The following is a 10,903-nucleotide window of genomic DNA, read 5'->3' on the forward strand; positions in this document are numbered from 1 at the left end:
AGTTAAATAAAATTATCTATCTCTATGTGTATCAATTAAGTTACAATTTCTACAAAATTATATTCTATCACCTTTCTCCCATTTTAAGGGAAAAAAAAGCCACTGTCTTTTCCTCCTGGCTTGTGCCCATTTCTCTGTGTCCCTTAACAAAAAAGCTTCTTAAAAGACATGTGTCCAGGCCCTGGCTGGTTTGCTCAGTGGATAGTGTGTCAGCCTGGTGTGCAGACACCTGGGTTTCAACCCCGGTCAGGGCACACATGAGAAGTGACAATTTCCTTTTCTTCCCCTTCCTTGCCCCCTTCTCTCTCTCTTCTCTCACGGTGGCTCGGTTGGGCAAAGTATTTGACTCAGGTGCTAAGTTAATAGCTCAGTTGATTTAAGCATTGGCCCCAGATGGGAGTTGCTGGGTGGATCCCAGTCAGGGTGCATGTAGAAGTCTGTCTCTCTATCAACCCTCCTCTCACTTAAAAAAAAAGTGTCCAGCCACCAGCTCCAATTTCTCTTCTCTCGTTCTTTCTTTAACTCACACCAGCCACATGCTGCATGCTCAGATCTCTGACAACATCTCAGTTCACTGCTCAGTAGTATGTGTGCTGCCTGACAGGTCTCTCCTTGGAAGGTTTCTTCACTTGAATACCAGAACACACCATACTTACCTGGAGTTCACCCACCAATCTGGCTGCAACTCCTCCACCTCCTTTTGTGGTTCCTGTGGAACCAGAGGGGGGGGGTGCGGGTGGGAGTGGTAGGCATGGCCTGCTCCAGGGCACAGGTAATGATAAAGGGGTGCACTGTTTACAGACAAATGTAAAAAAAGAAATGCTTTTCTTTATACCATGTGCTGGGAATTCTAAACAGTTTCAGTGGTAAATTCCTCCTCTCTGCTAGCACGGTCCACCCCCACCATGCCCTTTCCCTTTTTAGTACACTATTATCTAGCGCCTCAAGTTAGTCGTTACATCTCTTGTCTTTTCTGTCTACAATAACTCCTTCGATGACCTAATTTAACTTCACTGCTGTAAATATCATGTATATTAATGACTCCCACTTTTTCTCTTCAGCTCAGACAGCCTCGCTGAATCCCGGATTCATATACGATCTCACTGTTTGACGTCTCCAGATTAACCTGTCCAAAAGTAAGCTTCAACCGACCCTACAAAACCTGTTTCTCTCATGATCTTCTCCATCTCAGATAAATGCCACTCCTGTCTACCAGTTGCTCAGCAAACATCTTGGGAGTCACCCTTGGCTTCTCCCTGGCTTCCCCATTCAATGAATCAACCCTAAGATCCAATCACTTATCATCACCTCCCCCACTGCCTGCTTGTCCAAGCTTCCATATCACTCATCTGTTCTATAGCAAGAACTCCCTACTGACTCTCCCTGTTTCAAAGGGATCCCTTTGACATATATGGAAGGTCACACCATCTCTCTGTTCAAAATGGTTCCAATACTACTAAGAGTGAAAGTCAAAGTTCTTACTATGTCTTTCAAAGTCCTTCATTATTGCTGTTCCCACCCCACTCCACCGTCATTTTTCTAACTTCATTTCCAAAGATTTTCCCACACAATTCAATCTATGCTGTATTCTCTAAAGGTGCCAAGAAGCCAGGCTGCTTGCCCCAGGACCTTTGCTCTAGCTATGGCAGTTGCCTGGAATGCTGTTCCTCTGGTTACTCACATGCTCACTCTCTTGTATCTTTAGGAGTTTTACTCAGATGACAACTTAGTCCCTCACAATACACTCGCTCTAAAATCTTGACTCTCAGACTGACTGTCCCCTTTCTTGTTCTGCATTTCTCTATTTCTCACATCTTATATATTTTACTGATTTTTTTCCATTTGTCTCACTAGAAATGTAAACTGCTTGAGGGCAGATTTATTACTTTTTGTTCACTAATGTTGTTTTCCAGACCTTAGAACAGATATTTAATACATAGTTTTGAATGAATGAAAGGATATTTGTATTGAACAGGTGTGAAATGGTTTTGTTTGTTTGTTTGTTTGTTTGTATTTTTCTGAAGCTGGAAACGGGGAGAGACAGTCAGACAGACTCCCGCATGCGCCCGACCGGGATCCACCCGGCACGCCCACCAGGAGCGAAGCTCTGCCCACCAGGGGGCGATGCTCTGCCCCTCCGGGGGTTGCTCTGTCGCAACCAGAGCCACTCTAGCGCCTGGGGCAGAGGCCAAGGAGCCATCCCCAGCGCCCGGGCCATCTTTGCTCCAATTGAGCCTCGGCTGCGGGAGGGGAAGAGAGAGACAGAGAGGAAGGAGGGGGGGTGGAGAAGCAAATGGGTGCTTCTCCTATGTGCCCTGGCCGGGAATAGAACTCGGGTCCCCCACACGCCAGGCCAACGCTCTACCGCTGAGCCAACCGGCCAGGGCCAGGTGTGAAATGGTTTTACATGAATGAATAAATCTTGTTCATATGCCTCATTTTACTCTGTGGAACATCACCTATCCATTTCCCTTGAAGCACAGGTACAATTTTCCCAGGCGGTCTCCCATCCAAGTACTAACCAGGCCCGACCCTGCTTAGCTTCCGAGGTCAGACGAGATTGGGCGTGTTCAGGGTGGTATGGCCGTAGACTACAGGTACAATTTTGAACCAATCTTACAAACCATCGCAGGCATGAAAATGAGAAAAGTTTTGTCAATTACACAAATACCTTGGGGAACATATATGAACATTTTTTTGATGACGGAATGCAGCCCTTCACAAGACCAGAACCTTCCCTTCAACCCACGAGGAATTCTGTACCTGTAGTAGTCAGTGGAGCATTCACATACTATGGAATACTCCAGATGTGTTCATTATGGAAGGTTCAGAACATTCAAGAACCTTTCTATACATATTCCACAGGGTCCCAGAACAAAGGAAAAAGCTTATCTACTAAAAATAACCCTCTACATTCCACAAGTTAAGTTATAAAATATCATTTTTCTAACTAAAGGAATAGTCTTTGTTTTTTTTTAAGTCTTAACCATATTTTATCCAAACAATTTCTTACATTTGCTGAATGTAGCTTAAAAATATATTCATCTATTTTTCTAACCCCATTGTGTATTACTGCTTTTTCTCTCTCACTAAGCATCTGATACTTTATACTGTTTAGAAGTTCTCAATTCTGTTTTTCTTCCCTCTTAATTCTTCTGAAAAAAATAAAGTAGAGCTAAGTGATATCTACACAGACTTTCTGCACTACCAAACTATGGACTTGGATAATCATGAGCTTGGACAAAATGTTTGGTCAATAGTTGTAATGCTCCTCAAGTTTATAATGCTGTGCATGACCTGAAGCTCTTAGCCTGTCAGTCAACACCCAGGATCCCCCTTCACTCCCACTGGCCCCCTGAACAGCCAGAGAATTCTTTCTATCCCTCAAGTACACTTCACACAGGTTGATTTAGGAGTTTGCTTAAATTCTTCTTTTGCTGGAAACTCATTTCACCTCTATCTGTCCAAAGCCAAGGTCAAATGCCATTTCCTCCTTACAACCATCCCCAATGGCAAGTTATCTAGTCGCCATGAGTATATACTTGGTAAAACCAATATTTGCTTTCTTTCTTCTTACAGTATTTATCATATTTTGCCCTGTATTGTAGTCATTTGTATACACATTTTTAATACTAGGAAGCCCCTCTGGAGAAAAATCATTGTTCTTCATCCCTAACCCCAAGATAAGGGTGGTGTACACCATAAGTGATCAAGAGGTGATTATTTTAGTAATGAGTGGATTATAGAAAATACATCATCGGGCTAGTTTCCAGGATTTGAGCAATATGTTCTGAATTCAGGGCGTTGTGATACTATCCATGTGTTAACATACATCATAATTTATTCTCTTATTTTTATGTCATTGATCTCTCCAGTAACAAGTGTTATTCTGCTTGTCAATTTTTCTTTATTTTCTCTTAGAGATTATTCTGAATCTGTGTCAGTTTGTGTTAACACTTTAGCTTTCAAGTCACCAAGACTCAGTACTTTGCTTAATATCCTGAATGGGTATTAACGTCAATGGTGTATTCTGCAGACAACGTAATTTTTCCTCCTACCTCTTAAATAATGAGAGGTTAAGGCCAAAGAATTATTTTCATCTCCTCCTTGGTGCCATTAATCTGTGGCCTGACTGTTCACAGTGGCCAAAACATGGAAACAACCAAAAAGCCCTTCAATAGAAGACTGGATAAAGAAGATATGGCACATATACACTATGGAATACTACTCAGCCATAAGAAATGATGACATCAGATCATTTACAGCAAAATGGTGGGATCTTGATAACATTATACGGAGTGAAATAAGTAAATCAGAAAAAAACAAGAACTACATGATTCCATACATTGGTGGAACATAAAAACGAGACTAAGAGACATGGACAAGAGTGTGGTGGCCACCAGGGGTGGGGGGAGGGAGGACATAGGAGGGAGGGAGGGAGAGAGTTAGGGGGAGGGGGAGGGGCACAGAGAACTAGATAGAGGGTGATGGAGGACAATCTGACTATGGGCGAGGGGTATGCAACATAATTTAATGACAAGATAACCTAGACATGTTTTCTTTGAATATATGTACCCTGATTTATTAATGTCATCCCATTAACATTAATAAAAATTTATTAAAATAAAATCTGTGGCCTGGTGTAGCATTATATAAACCTAGATTTCCCTTGAAAGAGAATAATTTGAACACATAAAACATCATCGGAGGTCACTCTGGCAATGTAATCAGGTCCATGGGGACTGTGGAAATTGAGGAATACACGTTCCATCTACAGGGCACCTGTGCTGCCTGGATCTAGGCAATGTGTGTTCCGTGTGAGAATGTGGACCCACTATTACCAGATCTTCTCATCTTCCTGAAAAAAATGAGATCACTGACTGTTATAGGAAATTTCTGGATGTTAAATATTTGCAACTAGCTCGATTATGTTTACCACGGCTGCACAAACAAAGCACATCTGCATGGGAGCCTCCTGTGCCTGCTGGTCTGCAGCCTCTAGATTCCAGGGACTCTCAAGGTCAACCACATCATTAGATTCTACAACTACGAACAAAATACCAACTAGCATTACAAATTCTGAAATAAGGGAACCACTTTAGACGGATCCTAGAAGATACAAGGAAAGATTCAGATTACTTGAATAAAATAAATATATCACCTTTGCTTGCTGATCTCCCAAGAGTACACCTAAGAAGTTCCAAAATTTGACAAAACAAACATTTTACAAGAATCAAGTTAATAAGGAAAGATGCTTTAATGGCTAACTCCCCACTGTACCCAGTATGATATTTCCAAGGTCAAAGTGCCCTAAAAGTTTAAATCGAAAGGAATCTTAAAGGATATTAGGTACAGTCCCTAAAATGACAGAGCTAATGCTCTTTTTTAAGGGTGCCCCCACATTTCACTGCATGTCCTGGGCAGCAAAAGAATCAGAGACCTGCATTTGTTTTACAACTCTAATGATCACTGGCTGGTGCCTGTGCACATTATGTCATCTTTCTGGGCTTCAGTTTTTCTATTTTGAATAAGGTAATTGAGTATGTGATTTCTTCAAGATCATTACAGCTAGACAACACTAAGAATATACAGAAGTCTGCCAAAGACTGTGTAGCATTTCAACCCAGGAGATAAATATTGGCACTGTCATAATAAACTCAAGCACGCACACACACACACACACACACACACACATTATTTCTTGCCACAACTAAGAACGATACAACCTTTTGAGCATGAAAGATAAAATGATTGCTAAAATTAGCATCCTAAAAAAAATAAACTACATAATCACTGAAGATGAGATTTTCTTAAAACTGTAGAACAATAAGACATAATGATAGCTGTCATAAGAGAGGAAATTGCAGGAGTCAGTTTGAATTTAGGGGGTGTTTTTCCCTCCTGTTGAGATTTGCTTTTCCACATATCACAGTAAGACTGAAAAGCTACATATTCCCCCAGGGTCTGTGTAATCTATGCCTCCTAGTGCTGCTGCTGACATTAAGAGAGTGTCATTCAGCCCGAATGAAAGCCTCTGACGCGAGAGCCAGAGCAGGTTTCAGGCTCCGTGGAGTCATCCTCTCAAATTTGCATGTCATTTTTCAGTTTACAAGGCCCCTTTACATATGGATTCTCATTTGTTCTCTAAAAATAGCCCTATTTGATGGAGCCTAAATAGCATTATAAAATGTCTCTCAGATGAATTAAAAAATATACCTCCTAACCTGCCTGCAAGAAAATAATACCTTTTGTTCATCATTTGACAGTTCAGGAAGCCCTTTTACTTCCCTTGGCTTTTTGAGATAAGGTCTGACCTGCTGGGTAGTAGGGTAAAGCGAGAGGGAGGGAGGAATCAAAGCTTGGCCTTGTCCTGCTGATCAGACCTACACAGATCACTCCGATTCACCCAGCCTCTGTTCTTTAAGCCACTGAATAGAGAAAATTATACCTATCCTGCTGCTTTTATAGAGCAGCTAAGATCAAAATCAATATACAAATAAGCACGTGAAGTGGTCAAATAGGATGAAAAGTTGTGGCCTACATATCTCATCAACCCTGGGCAGTGAGAAAGAGTGGACTGTCCTATGGTCATGGAAAATTATGGGCCAACGTGGAACAGCAAGGCAGTGGTGGAGGTGACCAGAAATGCAGGCTAAGGGACAGGAGCACCCAGCTTATAGAGAGTAATCCAATCTCTTTGCAGAACTGGTGACAAGCCACCTGGCCTTACCTGGTTAGGCGATGACTGGTCCTCAATGCTCTTCTTTCTCTGGGACAAGGGGGCTCAGAACAGGCAGTGGCCGGTGGTGGAGGTGAGATTGGCACAGATGAAGCCAAACAGCAGGGTGTCCTGGTGCTGTCACTCTGCTCAGCATGAATCTCGCCTCACTGAGTGGGCTGAGTTAAGTACTCAGTAACAAAGGGTCAGCGAAAGGACTGAGGATGTTTACAGGGTGGAACTCAACCTGTCAAAGACAGGGAACTGGATTTGTGGGTGGGGCCTTTCTCGTTCTACAATGACACACATCTCTCTTCTGTCCTCTCCTTCAAGAAGTCCTGGATTTTCTGCCAGCTTCCTCTTTCACTGAAATCTTTCAGTGCCGTGAGCAGGAAGAACCATCTCTCCATTCCTCCAAGGCATGTGTGTGGCCCCGGTAGACTGTAAGAAAGCTGAAGTCTGGAGCCTACATTCCTATTATTAATATTCTTTGATGATGACTTAACTTATTGAGTATTTGTGATTTATGAGCCCCATTACCACTTTTGGATCAGAAGTATAGAGGACACATAGAACAGTATATCTCTATGAGAACAAACACAAACACTATACGTTCACTTGGGATCTCTGAGCAGTAATTCCATTAAGAGTATTTGCTTCATGATATTGTATTTAAGTGTATGCTCCTCTCATAAGACTGTGAGTCCTTGCAGGTAAAGGCTACATCGTATTCTTCCATAAGTTCCCACGGTGATGGGACTTAGCATGTAGTAAATACTGAATAAATACATAATGAATTAATGATGATCAATTAATTTATATTCAATAAATCATGATATGCCATTTAATGGCAAGTCATATTTAAATTTTTATTTATTTATTCATTTGTAGAGAGGAGAGAGAGAAAGGAGGAGGAGCAGGAAGCATCAACTTCCATATGTGCCTCGATCAGGCAAGTGCAGGGATTCAAACCTGCAGCCTTAACATTCCAAGTCGACACTTTATCCACTTTGCCACCATGGGTCTTGCAGGATGTCATATTTTTACCATTCTGAATTGATATTTTGGTCACCTGTAAATAGCAGATATCATTTCTCCTTCAGAGAAGATGAATTTGGAAGGAAACATATGAAAATGAACCTAGAAGAAAAATTGACATAGCAATAATTGCTACAAAATGTCATTGAATCTTAATAAGTTGTTTTTAAAGCCCAAATAAAAGTTTGTATATAGAGAGTCAGCCAGCATAAAATATAAAACTAAAAAAGTATCACACATCCACCTGTCTTTTACATGCCTCCACAATATCTAGGACATAATCAATTTATGTTTTCATTTAACAGGTAGTTTAACTATAATATTTTGGCCAACCTCAGTTTTTAAAAGAGAGGGTTAGAAAAATAATGAATGACAGTTCCAGGAGCACCGAGGTCATGAAGAGATCCTATAGGAAATAAGAAACTGCCAACCCGCTTCAGGCTACCTTGGAGAGGTCCCAGTGAGTGAAGAGTCGGCTTCCAAGCCTCCACAGTGTCTAGAATATAATCAGTTTGTGCTTTTATGCAGCAAGTACTGAACTGAGCAACTACCTTGGCCATTCTCGGTTCTCACAGTAGACAAAAAGAGAAAAATAAATTAGACACTGTCTCTCACATGAGGAGTCCAGGAAGATGAAATCTGTAGAAAATGATAAGCACCAAAGATAGGCTCAGAACAAGCACTGTGGGAATCCAGAGGAGAGAACAATCCAGAGAGCCTTCACAGAGGAAGAGGCAGCCTTAGGTCTGGCCTGTGAAGGAGACCTGGCAGCCTGACCAGTGAAGACAAGGAGTTACATAGAAATGTTACTGGGGATGCACTCAGCCGCTGCTCCCTGATCTCATTTCCCTCCTCCTCCATACAGACCAGAGGATGAAAAGAGAAATTCACATAACTGGTATCTAGGTCACTCCACTTATACACCACAAAACTACAGGGCAATTAGAAGTAATTGCAAGATAAATACTGTTCCCACTCAGCTCCAAGTGTCTTTATGATGGCTCAGGATGGGAGCGAAAAGATGGGGGACATCTGAGAAATGCTGGATCCCAGCCTGGTCTCTTAAAGAGTGGAACCAACTAAAGCATTACTGTTTGAAGTATGTTATTTTAAAGGGCAAGAAACTGTGAAAAGATATCACATGTTCACGGGGCAGCTACTTCATTATCGCTACATCTCCAGCGGCCACTGAATGCTTCTCCCAGCTCACGCTGCGCTCCTGAGATAACTGGAGCCGGGAACGGCGCCTCCAGGAGAGGCACTGTAGTTAGAAAGGTCACACAGGAAAAGAAATCTTGGCTCTAGTCCCTCATCTGCCACTCACTGGAATCAACAGCTAGTAGCTTAGCCTCCACCACACCTCAGCTGCTGCTTCTGTGTAATGGGAATCATAACGCAGACTCCACCCACCTCCTGGGCTATTGAGGAAGCAAATGAGATACTAAAAGTCACATGGGCATTGTAAATGTTAAGTATTGGCAAGAATGTGCAATGGCGTTCTGATGAGACCTCTGATGACACATGGGATTCACCTCCTGTCCATTATTTCCAGTCACATCATGGACTATGCACAGCCCTGGAGCGGAGCAGGTTCAACAGCTAAGGAGCAGAGAATCACAGGCAAATTGTATTACATTCCTTTTGGTGTCTTGTCCCTCCTCTCCTGCTGCGTCAGACTTTTCAATGCATTTTGCTTCCTCTCTACTGCATCCCTGTTGTCACTAAGAGAGAACTTAGGTGTTCTTATTTGGGCTAGAAAACACTGGTTTATGAGACCTCCTCCTTTCCTGACATTTTTCAGATGGGCACCGGGTGACACCCCAGTGATCACACAGCTGGCCCTTTCCCTGGCCCCAGAGGGCAGTTTTCTAACCTACACGCCGAGGGCAGCAGATGGGCAGGAGACAGTATGAGTAGCACAGGTGCTCGCCGATCTGAACCAGAACCACCTCCACCCCGTGTTTTCCCCCTGGAGGATCATGCAAAGGACTGATTCATAGACATGTGTCGCCAAGGGTAAATAGGCACTGTCTATAAGAGTCCCACATCTCAACTCCCCAGCTAGGCCCACTCCCCAGGAGTCTTTTGGGAAGAGGAGCAGAGTGATGATGAGTAGATACTGGCTGCCATTGTCGGAGCAAAGAGGAACCTGCAGGCAGGTTATCAACTGAGAGATGTAAGCAGTATGAATGGCGTTCACAAACTACGTAGCCAGTCCTGTCCTCTTTCTGAGTCCCAAAGGCACACAGCATGGCTCACTAGTAGTACACCTTGTTATGATTAGTTTTCTCCCCTGATGCATGACTGTCCAACTCTCCCTAAAGGTTGGGGTCATGTCTTAAACCTTCCTAACCTACATGCTAGATTCTTTTTAGAGTCTAGCACAGTACCATGCTAATAGAGCTGTTCAAGAAATGTTGGATAGATGGACGGATGGATGGATGAATGAACAAACACACAAATATATGAACTATCTCTTTACAGCCCCACCCGGCCAGCAGGAGAAGGAGAAGCAATTAGTTTCCCTGTGATTTTGACAGGAGACTAAATTCAGCCCAAAGCATCTTTTTTCCTCTGTCTATTTACTCTGGACAATCTGTCCCTTATCAGATGAGCTCAAGGCTGGTTGGAAATATGTGTATTCTATTTGAAAATCTCTTTGCACAGTTCTGTTTGGCTGCCCAGACATTTGTCTGCTTTGCTGTATGTTGTGTATCAGATAGGACTCAGACAAACTGCCTTGGCTCTCGAAACTGTTTTGTTTTCTCCATTCAGTTATCATTTATCTCATTTCCCTTCCTGAATTTCGCTCTTATTTCCAAGTTCCAATGTAACCCACAGTGACAGAGAAGAATTTCATTGTTTCTTGGATTCACTGAGGGCTAGAAAAGACCTCACAGTTCGGAGTCCTGAGATTTAGACCTCTCAGCCACTAACGAGCAGTGTGATCCTACGCTGATCACCTTGCCTACCTTGCTGGTTCTCCTCTGCAAAATAGAGTCTGCTCTTGACTGCCACCAAGTTTAAGTGCAACAGCCTGAAACTCTCTGGACACCAAGCTTCGATAATGCAGGTGCCATTTTTCACCTTCAGTGCAGCTGGAAATGTCTCATCATGTTTGGCTTTGGTTCAAGACAATGGGCCAAG

The 10,903-nt window shown here is 42.7% G+C and overlaps 1 protein-coding gene and 1 pseudogene across 1 annotated transcript in view; both read right to left on the reverse strand.

Moving 5' to 3' along the window:
- Positions 1 to 6,888, reverse strand: part of TPRG1 (tumor protein p63 regulated 1) — a 157,313-nt gene extending 150,425 nt beyond the window's left edge. Inside the window, exon 1 of the mRNA XM_066347669.1 lies at positions 6,731 to 6,888. The gene's annotated coding sequence lies outside the window, so the exon portion shown is untranslated. The remainder of the gene's footprint in view (positions 1 to 6,730) is intronic.
- LOC136380158 (5S ribosomal RNA) lies at positions 2,475 to 2,592 on the reverse strand (annotated as a pseudogene).
- Positions 6,889 to 10,903: the final 4,015 nt, after the last annotated feature.

The sequence above is a fragment of the Saccopteryx leptura genome, chromosome 8 (assembly GCF_036850995.1).
Source record: "Saccopteryx leptura isolate mSacLep1 chromosome 8, mSacLep1_pri_phased_curated, whole genome shotgun sequence".
Lineage (NCBI taxonomy): Eukaryota > Metazoa > Chordata > Mammalia > Chiroptera > Emballonuridae > Saccopteryx > Saccopteryx leptura.